Genomic DNA, 15,281 nt, shown 5'->3' on the forward strand with positions numbered 1-15,281 from the left:
GTCTCCCATCGGTACGGGACCCTGATTTGTGGGATGATTCTGATGACCCCCTCGGTACCGAAGATTATTCATCAGATGAGGATGATCCATCGGTGCAGGATCCTGCTAGTAAGCCAGAGCACTCCTCCTTCACTAAGTTTCTTAAGGAGATGTCAGACACCCTTTCAATCCCCTTAGAGTCTGACTCTAAGAAATCCAAGGCATTTCTCGATGCTTTGGATTTTGACCAACCTCCTAAAGAATTTTTAAAGTTACCTCTTCACGACATCTTGAGGGAAACTTTTTACAAAAATTTAGAAACTCCTCTAACCATTCCAGGAGCTCCTAGAAAGCTGGAATCGCTTTATAAAGTGATTCCCATTCCAGGGTTTGACAAACACCAGTTGCCCCATGAATCTCTACTGGTGGAGTCAACCCTCAAAAAATCTGCTGGCTCTAGTGTGTATGCCTCTGTCCCTCCTGGCAGAGAGGGCAAGGCCATGGATAAATTTGGTAAAAGACTTTACCAAAATGCAATGTTGGCTAAGCGTTCAGGTAATTATGGGTTTCACTTCTCCTTCTACCTGAAACATCTAATCCAACAAGTAGCCTCTTTTCAAAAGTATATTCCTGACCGCAAGCTTCCTGCATTTCAACAATGCACTTCCAGTCTTTTGCAACTCAGGAAGTTTATGGTCCGTTCCATCTATGATACTTTTGAACTCACATCCCGAGCCACGGCTATGTCTGTGGCGATGAGGCGATTGGCTTGGCTTCGTGTCTCAGACCTTGATATTAACCACCAGGACCGCCTCGCCAATGCTCCCTGCCTAGGGGATGAGCTGTTTGGAGAGTCTATGGATACCACCACTCAAAAGCTTTCTGCCCATGAGACGAGGTGGGATACTTTATTGAAAAATAAGAAGAAACCTCCTCCTCTTCGTCCTTTTAGACAGCAGCCATCATATCAGAGGCGGTTTTCTGCTCGTCCAGTTCAGCCTCTTCCTCCTCAACCTCGGAGGCAACGGCAACAGCAACAACAGCCGCCTGTCATAAAACCTGTCACTCAGACTAAGCCGACTCAACCCTTTTGACTCTCTTCTCCAGGGCATTGCCAGTCTTCCTCCCTCCTGTCCTCTTCCACAGCCCATAGGAGGTCGATTAACCATTTTTCACTCTCGATGGGAAGTAATCACCACCGACCAGTGGGTGCTCTCGATCATAGCCCACGGCTACTCCCTCAATTTTCAGACTCCTCCGCCGTTAGGCCTACCAAAAGAGTCTGCTTCCAACAAGTCTCAGTCCCTCCTTCTCGCTCAAGAGGTTCAATCCCTCCTTCTCAATGCCATCGAAGAAGTTCCTCAAGATCAGCGAGGTCAGGGATTTTACTCCAGGTACTTTCTAGTTCCCAAAAAGACCGGAGACTTCAGACCCATCTTAGATCTCAGAGATCTCAACAAATGTTTGGTCAAAGAGAAGTTCAAAATGCTCTCTCTTGCCACCCTCTACCCTCTTCTCACTCAGGGCGACTGGCTATGCTCCCTCGATCTCAAAGAGGCTTACACACATATTCCTATCCATCTGACGTCCAGGCAATATCTGCGCTTTCTCATCAGTCAACATCATTATCAGTACAAGCTACCCTTCGGCCTGGCCTCCTCTCCCAGGGTATTCACCAAATGTCTGATTGTGGTAGCGGCCTATCTCCGCTCTCACAACTTTCAAGTCTTCCCTTATCTGGACGACTGGTTGATCAAGGCTCATTCCCCTCAGGTGGTTCTGCTTGCCACCAATCAGACCATTCACTTCCTTCGACTGTTGGGATTCAAAATCAATCTACCCAAGTCGCACCTCATTCCGACCCAGCGACTTCAATTTATTGGAACACACTCTGTCAAGGTAATGGAAAAAAGTCCTCCGACTATAATATAGAACAAAACTAGGACTTATAGTGTTGTCATCAAAGATGTTTAACTCTTAAGCTCTCAGACGCCTGCGTTAGCTACCATATTGAATCTTAGCCAACTTAAGCAGGGAAGTGGTATCTTTCATCGAGCTATAGAGTATTCTAAAACTTTTTTTAAAGAATTTTTATAATGCAATGTGCACTGTGCAATAAACTTAATGTGCAACTGTAATGTTGAGACGCAACTGAAACCGGCACTTAGCTTAATTGGTGTTTGTTGTCGGTGTGATATATAGTTGCGAATTCCAACCCAACGGGCCCCGTTTCACCCTATTAGGGGCTTCATCAGGGGTAAGTATCTAAAAATGGAAAATAAAACTCTTTAAAAAACATATAAATCAGTTTTTGTAGACAAACTAATATCAAAGACGAGTACTTACTGCGCTGTTGCCCATCAGGCGTTCCACAGGGGTCCCCACTATCCCCACTACTCTTCAACGTCTATATATCTTCACTAGGCTTGCAGCTGGCCCAGCGAGGTATAAAAGTATTCAGTTATGCAGATGACTTCACAATCATTATCCCGTTTAATGCATCTCCCTCCGAAATCACCCCCATAACAACAGAAGCGCTAAACCTGATGGAACAATGGACTACAGAATTCAAACTGAAGCTCAATTCAGACAAAACTAAATTCTTTATAGCCTCGCCACACGCACATAATACGACAAAATCATTACGCATTAACAATCTTAACTACCCCATTCAACCAACGATGAAGGTTCTGGGGGTAATACTAGACCAAGGTCTAACAATGAAAGACCATGTGGACTCCCTAATCAAAAAAGGGTTTTTCACTCTCTGGAAACTTAGGTCCATTAGAGCATTATTCAACGCTTCAGCTTTCAGAATTCTAGTGCAATCCCTAATACTAAACCACCTTGATTATTGCAACATTACCCGTCTGGCAATCTCCCAGAAGCAAATGCAGAGACTACAACTAATACAAAACGCAGCAGTCAGGCTGATTTTCGGGCTGAAGAAGTCTGATCACATAACCCCTTCCTACCAACTCCTGCACTGGCTGCCAATGGAGGCACGAACGAAGTTCAAGCTGGGATGTCTCTGCTTCAAGGTATTACACGGTCTAGCCCCTAAATACATAACAGACCTCTTCTCATTCCCAACCAACAGACATGAGAGAAGAACACACCTGAAATTTGTCTCCCCACCGGCTAGAGGATGCAAATATAAGAGATACCATCAACAACTTCTATTGTATCAAGCAGCCTTATGGGGCAAAGACCTAGAAAAATTAATTACACACACAAACAAATATGGAGAATTTAGGAAACACCTAAAAACTTACCTGTTCTCGAAATACCTAGGGAACGAACCAGGACAATAGCCCCCCTTCGTAATACCATCCCAAAACCGAACTTGTAAACTGTTAACCCTAATCACTAACTATGAATACTCCATTCAATTTATGGAATTTTTCTAATTCTTTGTAAGCCGCATGGCCCTGCAGCATACGAACTGTTGTTATCACGATTAATGTTGTTATAATCAGATGTACACTGCTATACTCTGTAAATCGCTGTCTGTACAGTTTCTCTTTATTGTAAACCGCCTAGAAGTCGCAAGATTGTTGGCGGTATATAAGAATAAAGTTATTATTATTATTATTATTATTAAAGCTCAATCTTTAAAGTTGAAAACTGGCGCTGGCAACCACCGAACGCCACGCATGCGCTTTAAAGCTTACCTACAGCTGTTACTGATACTAACTGTGCATGTTTAATACTGTCAAAACCTGACTCCTTACACTGTCCATGTAACAAGATATTAAAAGAAAGAGCACCAATCTACTGTTGTATTGAGTCCCTTGGGTTTCAAAGTACCCAATCTAAAAATCCAACGGGACTCTCTTTGTTGTAATCTCCTTTTTCTATCACCTCCTCTGGGATGCGTGCATTCCTTATCAATACAGAAGAATCTTAAATCTGAAAATGTATGCTTCTTTTCAGTGCAATGTTCTACCAGAGGGGCATTCAGTTTATTACATTTAAGACTAGACTTGTGCTCTGTCATTCTCACTCTAAAAGGACGAGTGGACATGCCTACGTAAAACATATTGCATGGGCATATGATCACGTAGACAATATGATTAGAATCGCAGGTTAAGAAATGTCTAATGTCATATTTTTTGCCATCTTGAGGGTTAATGAAACTCTTTTGTGTCAATGTCTGTTCACAAATGCTGCATCAGCCACATTTATAAAAGCCCAACGGTAGTAATCTTACTGATTTTTCTTCTATAGTGTTTACTGTTGGAGATAATAAATCTTTGAAATTGCTGCCACGTGAAAAAGCTATCCGTAGCTCCTGATCTTTAAAAGTGGGCTTAGTTTGTAAGATCTTCCAATTATTCTTAAGAATTCTTGCAATGGAATTACCATGTGTGGAATAACGAAGTACACAAGTGAACTTATCTGACAAGGTGTTCTCAGTGGATTTTATCTTCTTTTGTAACAGCCAGTCCCGTTGATAATACTTCGCTCTTTTGAATGCTTTTTTCAGAATGTCTTTAGGATAGCCTCTTTTTTCAAGTTTCCTACTTAAATTTTTAGAATGTTTTTTAAACGTTTTGTCTGTAGAACAATTTCTCTTCAATCGTAAGAACTGGGAAAAAGGGAGATTTCTCCTCAGGCTTACTGGATGACAACTATTAAATTGTAGAAAAGTGTTACGGTCAATGGGCTTGGTGTAAACTTCAAAATCAAAATGATCTGATAGTTGAATAATTATCAGATCCAAAAATACCAATTTTGTTTTTGAAAAATTCATGGTGAAGGTTTTATCCCAGGACAAGCAGGCAGGTATTCTCACTAGTGGGTGATGTCATCAGACAGAGCCCCGGTACGGACGTCTCACAAGCACGTGTTGCTTGTAGAAACTTAAAGTTTCTAGATGCCCGCACCGCGCATGCGCCGGTGCCTTCCTACCCGGAGATCCGGGCGTGTCTCCTCAGTTCTTTCTTTTCCGCGGAGCTGAGAAGTTCAACTTCATCATGCGCTAGCTGAATTCAGTTAAATTTGCCTTCCTTGTCCGCGTTTTCGCTTTCTTTTAATTACAGTTAACAGTTCTTTTCTTTTTCAGTAAAAAAAAAAAAAAAAAAAAGAAGATTATTTCCTCCGGCGGGTCGAACGGGCCGGCCACGTGGCTCAGGCCCACTGGCTTCGACCTCGGAGATTTTCCGGCCTATGTCCCGGCCAATCACCGGGTTTAAAAAGTGCAGCAAGTGCCAACGCGCGATTTCACTCACGGACCCTCACGGGCGCTGTTTGCAGTGTTTGGGCCCTGACCACATTCCGAAATCGTGCAGGCCTTGCTCTACCCTTACGGCACGCTCATTCAAGCGGCGTTGCCTATTGTGGGAATCGATGTTCAAGATGGACGCAGCTAAGGACCCCTCAGCCTCCACTTCATCTGATACCTCCCCGGTTCGGGCGAAACCGGCATCGACCCCTCCTGCATCGAGTGTGGTGAAACCGGCATCGCTCACCCCGACACCATCCATGAGCTCGACGTCGGTGCCTGCCCCGGTCTCCTCGGTTCAGGTACCTCTTCCTTCCACAGTGCCACCAATGGTCATCAAAGTGCCGAAAGCTACTAAGCAGAAGCACTCGGCCTCGAAGGAGCGCGATGTCCGTGCAGGAGGACCCCCTTTCGGTGCGGATCCCTCCTTATCGGCTTCGCTACGGTCCGTGCTGGAAGCTCAATTCGTTGAGCTCATGCAGACCATCGGACCCGGGCTCATCGCTGCCATACAGGGTGACCTCCCGGTACCGGTCCAAAGGGGCGGTCCGCCCCCTCCCCCTCCCCCACACCGTTCGACCTCGACAACCGACGAGGACGAACGGGGGAGGGCGGCGATGCCCACGCGGCAAGCCTCGCTTACCGATATGCCGCCATTAGAACCCATTACGCCTCCGCGCCAGCATGGGACCAGACCTCCGATCGATACTCGAAGCCCTGGGCATAGTCAGGAAGAGTTCTTCCGTACTCCTTACCAGACTTGGGTAGCATCGCAAGAACCCGCATCGCAAACCCAGTTGCGATCCACCGCTTCCAGCCCTATCCACTTGGGGGCCTCGGGAGACCATGCGATGCACAGACGATCCCGATCCCCGTCCCGCCACCGAGACGGGCACCGATCGAGACACTCATCCTGGCACTCCTCACGCCATTCGGAGGTGTCACCGCAGAAAAAACTGCAACGTAGGGGATACTCCTCATCAGAGGTGTCCCCTCCGGGGGGCCCGGAGTACGAGGAGACAGCGGTGCCCGATTCTCCTTGTCACTCCCCGATGTCCACGGAACTGGAGGCCTCCTCCTCCTCCAGCCCGTCCCACAGACCGACGCTGGCGGAACAATTGTCCTTCTCATCATTCCTCCGACAAATGGCGGATGATCTGGATGTGACCCTTGACACGGGCTCCCGATACTCCAAAGAGTATCTGGACACCATGCATTTACCTAACCCTCCAACGGAGTCGCTTCGGCTCCCCTTGCATAAATTACTGGACCAGACCTTCATGCAGTGCTTCGAAACACCGTATTCCATACCGGCGATCCCCACCAAACTCGATGCTCGATACCGCATCGTACACCATAAAGGGTTCGAGGGCCCTCAACTCTCCCACCAATCCCTACTGGTCGAGTCCTCCCTTAAACGCTCTCATCCCTCCCAGGTCTACGCCTCTGTACCGCCGGGCCGAGAGGGGAGAACGATGGACAAATTTGGTAGAAAATTCTACCAAAACTCCATGATGGCGTCACGGGTGCTAAACTACAATTTCTTTTTCTCTTCCTATCTGGAGTTCTTCTTGCCGGTGCTCCGCAAGTTCACTCCGTTCATAGACAACCAAGCTCGATTCGAGTTCGAGGAAGTGGTAGCCTCCCTCTCCCAATTACGCCTCCAGCTGATGCAATCCTCCTTCGATGCATTCGAACTCTCGGCACGCGCCGCCGCAAGCACGGTAGCTATGCGCCGCCTAGCATGGCTCCGTACAATCGATATGGATCCCAACCTACAGGACAGACTCGCCAACGTACCATGTGCTGGAGCTGACCTGTTCGATGAGTCTATCGAAACTGTTACCAAGAAGCTGTCGGATCATGAAAAATCCTTTCAATCCATCCTGCGGCCCAAACCCAAACCTCAACAGTCTCGACCTTCCAGGCCACCCCTGATTTACCAGCGGCGTTACATGCCCAGACAAACGCCTGCTGCGAGACAGCCTGCGAAGAGACAACCTCCCCAGAAGTCTCAGCAAAAACCTCAGCCACCGGCTGTACCTAAGGCTCCCCAGCCCTTTTGACGCCCCTCCCGGGAGCATAACCTCGGCCTCTCCCATAGGGGGCCGCCTCCATCTTTTTTACCATCGATGGGAGGCCATAACCACGGACCTATGGGTCCTCACCATCATAAGAGAAGGATACTCTCTTCAATTCCACCGGGTCCCCCCGGACCATCCTCCAAGAGAGTATCCTTCAAGCTCGACGCAGACCGCCCTTCTTCTTCAGGAAGTCCAAACCTTACTTCAGCTTCGGGCTGTCGAGCCGGTCCCGTCAGACCAATTGAACCGAGGGTTTTACTCCCGGTACTTCCTCGTCCCGAAGAAAACGGGCGATCTGCGACCCATTTTAGACCTTCGGGCCCTCAACAAGTTCCTGGTCAAAGAGAAGTTTCGCATGTTGACTTTGGCTTCTCTATACCCCCTCCTCGAGCAGAACGACTGGTTATGCTCCCTGGATCTCAAGGAGGCCTACACTCACATCCCCATTCACCCGGCCTCCCGAAAGTTCCTCAGATTTCGGGTGGGAAATCTGCACCTACAGTATCGAGTGCTACCATTCGGCCTATCTTCGTCCCCCAGAGTCTTCACAAAGTGCCTGGTGGTAGTGGCCGCAGCACTCCGGGACAGGGGTCTACAGGTGTTCCCATACCTCGACGACTGGCTCATCAAGGCCCAATCAGCCCCAGAGGTCACTTCGGCGGCCTTGGCTACAACCTACTTCCTCCAGAATTTGGGCTTCGAGATCAACTTCTCCAAGTCTCATCTACAACCCACCCAGTCCCTCCCCTTCATCGGAGCGGTCCTGGACACCACCCGACTCCGAGCATTCCTGCCTCTGCAACGCATGGAGTCTCTTCTTCATCTCTGCCAGTCGGTGTCTACTCGCCAAACCCTACCGGCGAGACAACTGATGGTGCTCCTGGGCCATATGGCCTCCACAGTACATGTGACACCCTTTGCCAGACTCCACCTCAGGATCCCCCAGTGGACCCTGGCATCACAGTGGAATCAGACGTCCGATCCACTATCCAAACGCATCTTAGTCACACCTGCTCTTCGGCAGTCTCTACTTTGGTGGATGACCTCTTCGAATCTATCCAGAGGTTTGCTGATGCACTCTCCCCCCCATCAGAAAGTTCTCACAACCGATTCGTCGAATTATGCATGGGGGGCCCACCTGGAGGGTCTCCGCACCCAAGGATTCTGGACCAGTGCGGAAAGACTACACCAAATCAATCTACTGGAACTCAGAGCCATCTTCAATGCGCTCCAAGCTTTCCAACACCTACTTCACGACATGGTAATCCTCATTCGCACAGACAATCAGGCCGCCATGTATTATATCAACAAGCAAGGAGGCACGGGCTCGGCCCTCCTTTGCCAGGAAGCTCTACGAGTCTGGGACTGGGCGGTGCGCCACAACGCCCTACTCAGAGCAGTATACATCCAAGGGGAGAACAACGTCTTAGCAGACAAACTAAGCCGTCTGCTACAACCGCACGAATGGACTCTCCATTCCAGACCCCTTCACCAAATCTTCACGCAATGGGGGACGCGTCAGATAGACCTCTTTGCGGCTCCCCACAACTCCAAACTGCCTCCGTTTTGCTCCAGGATCTACACTCCTCATCGCCTCGAGGCAGATGCTTTTCTACTGAACTGGGGGAAACGATTTCTATATGCGTTCCCACCATTCCTGCTGATCCAGAAGACCCTGGTCAAGCTGAAACTCGAACGGGCCACCATGATTCTAATAGCTCCTCGGTGGCCCAGACAACCTTGGTCCTCCCTCCTACTTCAACTCAGCAGCAGGGAACCAGTACCACTTCCAGTGTTTCCTTCACTACTTACTCAACATCAAGGATCACTACTTCATCCCAACCTGCAGTCTCTCCACCTGACAGCTTGGTTCCTCTCAACGTAACCCCTCACCAATTCTCACAAGAAGTGAGGGAGGTCTTGGAAGCTTCCAGGAAGCCCGCCACTCGACAATGCTACTCCCAGAAATGGACCAGATTCTCCTCATGGTGTGTTTCTAAATCAAAGGAACCTCAGCGAGCTTCCTTATCCTCCGTGCTGGACTATCTCCTACACCTATCTCAATCTGGGCTCAAGTCCACATCCATACGAGTCCACCTGAGCGCTATTGCGGCGTTCCACCAGCCCCTACAAGGGAAACCCCTCTCGGCCCATCCGGTGGTCGCCAGATTTATGAAAGGACTCTTCCATGTTAACCCTCCTCTCAAACCACCCCCAGTAGTTTGGGACCTCAATGTAGTCCTTTCCCATCTCATGAAGCCCCCGTTTGAACCACTCAACAGGGCCCCTCTTAAGTATCTCACCTGGAAAGTGCTTTTCCTTGTAGCCCTTACGTCCGCTCGCAGAGTCAGCGAACTCCAGGCATTGATGGCGGATCCACCATTCACAGTATTCCATCATGACAAGGTGGTCCTCCGCACTCACCCGAAATTCCTGCCTAAGGTGGTCTCCGAATTTCATCTCAACCAATCCATTGTACTTCCAGTATTCTTCCCTAAGCCTCATTCTCACCACGGAGAATCGGCCCTTCACACTCTAGACTGTAAACGTGCCTTGGCTTTCTACCTGGATCGCACCAAGCCACACAGAACCACTCCTCAACTTTTTGTCTCCTTCGACCCTAACAAGTTGGGAAGACCCATATCAAAGCGCACCATCTCTAATTGGATGGCGGCTTGTATCTCTTTCTGCTATGCCCAGGCTGGATTATCACTTCCTTGTAAGGTCACAGCCCATAAGGTCAGAGCAATGGCAGCCTCAGTAGCATTCCTCAGATCAACACCAATCGAGGAAATTTGCAAGGCTGCCACCTGGTCCTCGGTTCACCTCACATTATTGTCTGGATACCCTCTCCAGACGGGATGGACAGTTTGGCCAAACAGTATTGAAAAATTTATTCTCTTAAGTCGCCAACTCCCCCTCCATCCCACTGAGGTTAGCTTGGAGGTCACCCACTAGTGAGAATACCTGCCTGCTTGTCCTGGGATAAAGCAATGTTACTTACCGTAACAGTTGTTATCCAGGGACAGCAGGCAGCTATTCTCACGTCCCACCCACCTCCCCTGGGTTGGCTTCTCAGGCTAGCTACCTGAACTGAGGAGACACGCCCGGATCTCCGGGTAGGAAGGCACCGGCGCATGCGCGGTGCGGGCATCTAGAAACTTTAAGTTTCTACAAGCAACACGTGCTTGTGAGACGTCCGTACCGGGGCTCTGTCTGATGACATCACCCACTAGTGAGAATAGCTGCCTGCTGTCCCTGGATAACAACTGTTACGGTAAGTAACATTGCTATATTTGCGTCACAACTGTTAAGCCAACTCGTAAAGCTATGAAGTTCTTCTTCTGAGCCTTTCCAAAGCATCAAAATGTCGTCGATGTAACGAAACCAGCTGTGTATACACTGTTCAAAGGGAGAATGTTGAATCCAATTCGTTTCGAACCCTGCCATATAAAGGTTAGCTATGGAGGGTGCAAACACAGCCCCCATAGCTACTCCCTTCAACTGTTTGTAAAACCTGTTGTCATAAATGAAAAAATTTTCTTTCATGGCGATTTTAGCCAACTGTAGAAGAAAAGAGGTGGGGATAGTATGAGGTCTTTCTCTTGATTCAAATATTTTTTTGAATAGTCACTAAGGCATCATCTTGGGGAATGGAGGTATATAATGAAGTGACATCCAGAGTGACTAAAATGAATGGAAAACTGTCACTATGGATGTCTGTCAGTTGTAACATTATATCTCTAGAATCTTGAACATATGAGTCTATTTTCTTAACTTCATCTTTAAGAAACTCATCAATAAACATAGATAAGGGTTCTAATAAAGAGCCCCTAGACGACATGATTGGCCTCCCTGGAGGATTGATAAGACTCTTATGTATTTTTGGCAACACATAAAATGCTGGAACCATAGGTGTTTGTTTGTTTAGAAATCTGTAATCTTTAGAGGTGCTCTTTCTTTTAATATCTTGTTACATGGACAGTGTAAGGAGTCAGGTTTTGACAGTATTAAACATGCGCAGTTAGTATCAGTAACAGCTGTAGGTAAGCTTTAAAGCGCATGCGTGGCGTTCGGTGGTTGCCAGCGCCAGTTTTCAACTTTAAAGATTGAGCTTTAACAGCGCAGTAAGTACTCGTCTTTGATATTAGTTTGTCTACAAAAACTGATTTATATGTTTTTTAAAGAGTTTTATTTTCCATTTTTAGATACTTACCCCTGATGAAGCCCCTAATAGGGTGAAACGGGGCCCGTTGGGTTGGAATTCGCAACTATATATCACACCGACAACAAACACCAATTAAGCTAAGTGCCGGTTTCAGTTGTGTCTCAACATTATTTTAAGTTGCACATTAAGTTTATTGCACAGTGCACATTGCATTATAAAAATTCTTTAAAAAAAGTTTTAGAATACTCTATAGCTCGATGAAAGATACCACTTCCCTGCTTAAGTTGGCTAAGATTCAATATGGTAGCTAACGCAGGCGTCTGAGAGCTTAAGAGTTAAACGTCTTTGATGACAACACTATAAGTCCTAGTTTTGTTCTATATTCAATTTATTGGAGCCATTCTGGACACTGTTTTGATGAGGGCGTTTCTTCCATCCAACCGCCTTCAGATCATCCTTCATCTCTGTCGGCAGGTGTTTCAACAGATTACCATCTCTGCCAATCACATGATGGTGCTCTTGGGGCACATGGCTTCCACAGTGCATGTCACCCCCTTCGCATGTCTCCATCTGCGTACTCCGCAATGGACTCTAGCGACCCAGTGGTCACAAGCGACGGATCCTTGCTCACAACACATATCTGTGACCTCGTCTCTTCGACAGTCGCTTCTTTGGTGGTTGACATCTTCAAATCTATCCAGAGGTCTACTGTTCCATCTACCTCCTCATCATTTTGTGATCACCATTTTGTGCCTCCCCTTATGCCTGGGGAGCTCACCTGAACGAATTCCAAACTCAGGGCTTTTGGACTGCCCAGGAAAAGAAACACCACATCAATTTCCTGGAACTCCAAGCAATGTTTTATGCCCTCAAGGCTTTTCAACATCTTCTCTTTCCTCAAGTACTTCTCATTTGCACAGACAATCAAGTTGCAATGTATTACATCAACAAACAGGGAGGGACGGGCTCTCGCCTGTTGTGTCAAGAAGCCCAACGGATTTGGTCTTGGGCGACAGCTCGCCACTTATTCCTGAAGGCTGTCTACATTCAAGGGGAATAGAATTCCTTAGCGGACAATCTCAGCAGAATTCTTCAACCTCACGAATGGACTCTCGACCCTTTGACTCTCCAGTCCATTTTCGCTCAATGGGGCACTCCTCAGATGGACCTTTTTGCAGCTCCTCACAATCATCAGACTCTACTCTCCTCACCGTCTGGCACCCGATGCATTTCTTCTGGATTGGACCAATCTCTTCCTATATGCATTTCCTCCTCTACCGCTCATGCTGCAGACTTTGTTCAAGCTCAGGAGGGAACGAGCCACCATGATTCTCATCGCTCCACGTTGGCCCAGGCAACATTGGTACTCCCTTCTACTTCAACTCAGTTCCAGGGATCCCATACTTCTTCCACTGTTTCCTTCTCTGCTTTCTCAGCATCAGCAGACCCTACTGCATCCCAACCTACAGTCTCTGCACCTGACAGCTTGGTATCTCTCGGGCTGACTTCGGCTCATTCACTCCTTTCTCAGCCTGTCCGCTCTATCATTGATGCTTCCAGTAAACAGGCCACGCTTCAGTGTTATCAACAGAAGTGGTCTCGGTTTTCTTCCTGGTGCCTTTTACATCACCATAATCCCTTGTCTCTAGCAGTGGGACTGGTGTTGGACTATCTTCTTTCCTTATCTGACTCTGGTCTTAAATTTACTTCTATCAGAGTTCATCTTAGTGCCATTGCTGCATTTCATGAGCCTATTCATGGAAAACCCCTCTCGGCTAATCCTTTGGTTTCTAGATTCATGAAGGGCCTTTTCAATGTGAAACCACCTTTCAAGCCCCCTCCTGTGGTCTGGGATCTCAATGTGGTTCTTTCTGCTATAATGAGACCTCCTTTTGAACCTTTGGCCACAGCACATTTCAAATTTCTTACTTGGAAAGTGGTCTTCCTTATAGCGCTCACTTCTGCCAGGAGGGTCAGTGAGCTGCATGCTCTAGTGGCCGATCCACCTTTCACTGTTTTTCACCATGATAAGGTGGTTCTCCGTACACACCTCAAATTTCTTCCTAAGGTTGTGTCTGACTTTCATCTTAACCAGTCCATTGTCCTACCTGGATTTTTTTCAAAGCCTCATTCTCATCCAGGTGAACAGGCTTTGCAAACCTTGGACTGTAAACGCGCTCTGGCTTACTATCTTGAACGCACTAAGCCTCACAGATCATCTCAACTGTTTTTGTCCTTTGATCCTAACAAGTTGGGTCATCCTGTATCTAAATGCACTCTATCCAATTGGCTTGCTGCTTGCGTTTCTTTCTGTTATGCTCAGTCGGGCCTGACACTGGAAGGTTCTGTCACGGGCTAGAGCTATGGCAGCGTCTGTAGCTTTCCTCCGCTCCACTCCCATTGAGGAAATCTGCAAGGCTGCTACTTGGTCCTCAGTTCATATTTTTACATCACATTATTGTCTGGATACTTCGGCCAATCTGTATTACAAAATTTATTTTCCTAATGGCCAACCTTCCCTCCATCCCGCTTTTTGTTAGCTTGGAGGTCACCCATCAGTCAAGAATATGCTGCCTGCTTGTCCTGGGATAAAGCACAGTTACTTACCGTAACAGGTGTTATCCAGGGACAGCAGGCAGATATTCTTGCGTCCCTCCCACCTCCCCGGGTTGGCTTCTTACCTGGCTTATCCTAACTGGGGACCGCGCGCCTTTGTCGTGCGGGAAGGCACGCGTGGTGCGGCCTAGCTAGAACTTTCTAAGTTCTTAGAGTGCAATCACTTTAAAATTGTCTGTACCGGGGCTCCGTCGGTGCCGTCACCCATCAGTCAAGAATATCTGCCTGCTGTCCCTGGATAACACCTGTTACGGTAAGTAACTGTGCTATATTGACAGACTTACGCACATGTTATCATTCTAGTGTATACTTTTGAAGGAAATTTTTAAAAATAAAGTAAAATTCTGGAACCTCTCATGGCACACCACTATGCCGTGGCACAGTTTAAGAGACACTAGTATAGACTATAAAGACTACAGAGAGTGTATAGTTAGCTTTCCTTGGAGTTTTCTTTTTATCCATCTACACGTCTCCAATTCACGGGGGTTAGGGGCAGAGCCGGCCTGTGAACATGGAAATATTGCAAATAACTTTAGGGCTGACTCTGACCCACCCCCACCTCCTTACTGCACCTCTCCACACCTTACTTGGTGGTCTAGTGGGCAGGAGCAATTTTCCTACACTCCTGCCCCATGCAGAGCCTTGAACAAAAATGGCTGCCATGAATTTCTGTTATAGTCTCGTGAAACGACGGGAACTCACAGCAGCAGGCTCTGCATGGGGTACGATCTAGGAAGATCACTCCTGCCACACTTCACTGATAGACCACTAGCTAAGGTGTGGAGAAGCCTGGGAAGTGGGAGGCGTGGCAACTGAAATAAACATTTGAGCACAAAAATATGGACACAAAAAGGTTAAGCTGTTTGTGTCTTTTAGTCTTCTTCATGGTCTTTCTAATTTTATCTTAATGTATTTTGAATGGTTTTATCACCTTTATTTATAGCATGACATGTATCAGAGTACCACAGGCATGGGGCTTTCTGAACAGGATGTGCTCTATTCCTACCAGTGCTATAGCCATAGTGAGAAAACTTGCCAAAGAGGTGGTAGTCACCAAAATCTATACACTGTGTGTAATCCATAAAAGTCTGGGAAAGACACCCATCTGTACTAAGGGATCAATCTGCTAGAGATATTAAATGCTACCTTGCCAGCAGCAGCTTTGACAAGACACAGTTGCAAGCACTGCCAGTGATCCAAGCTACAT

Source organism: Geotrypetes seraphini, chromosome 10, assembly GCF_902459505.1.
Source record: "Geotrypetes seraphini chromosome 10, aGeoSer1.1, whole genome shotgun sequence".
NCBI lineage: Eukaryota > Metazoa > Chordata > Amphibia > Gymnophiona > Dermophiidae > Geotrypetes > Geotrypetes seraphini.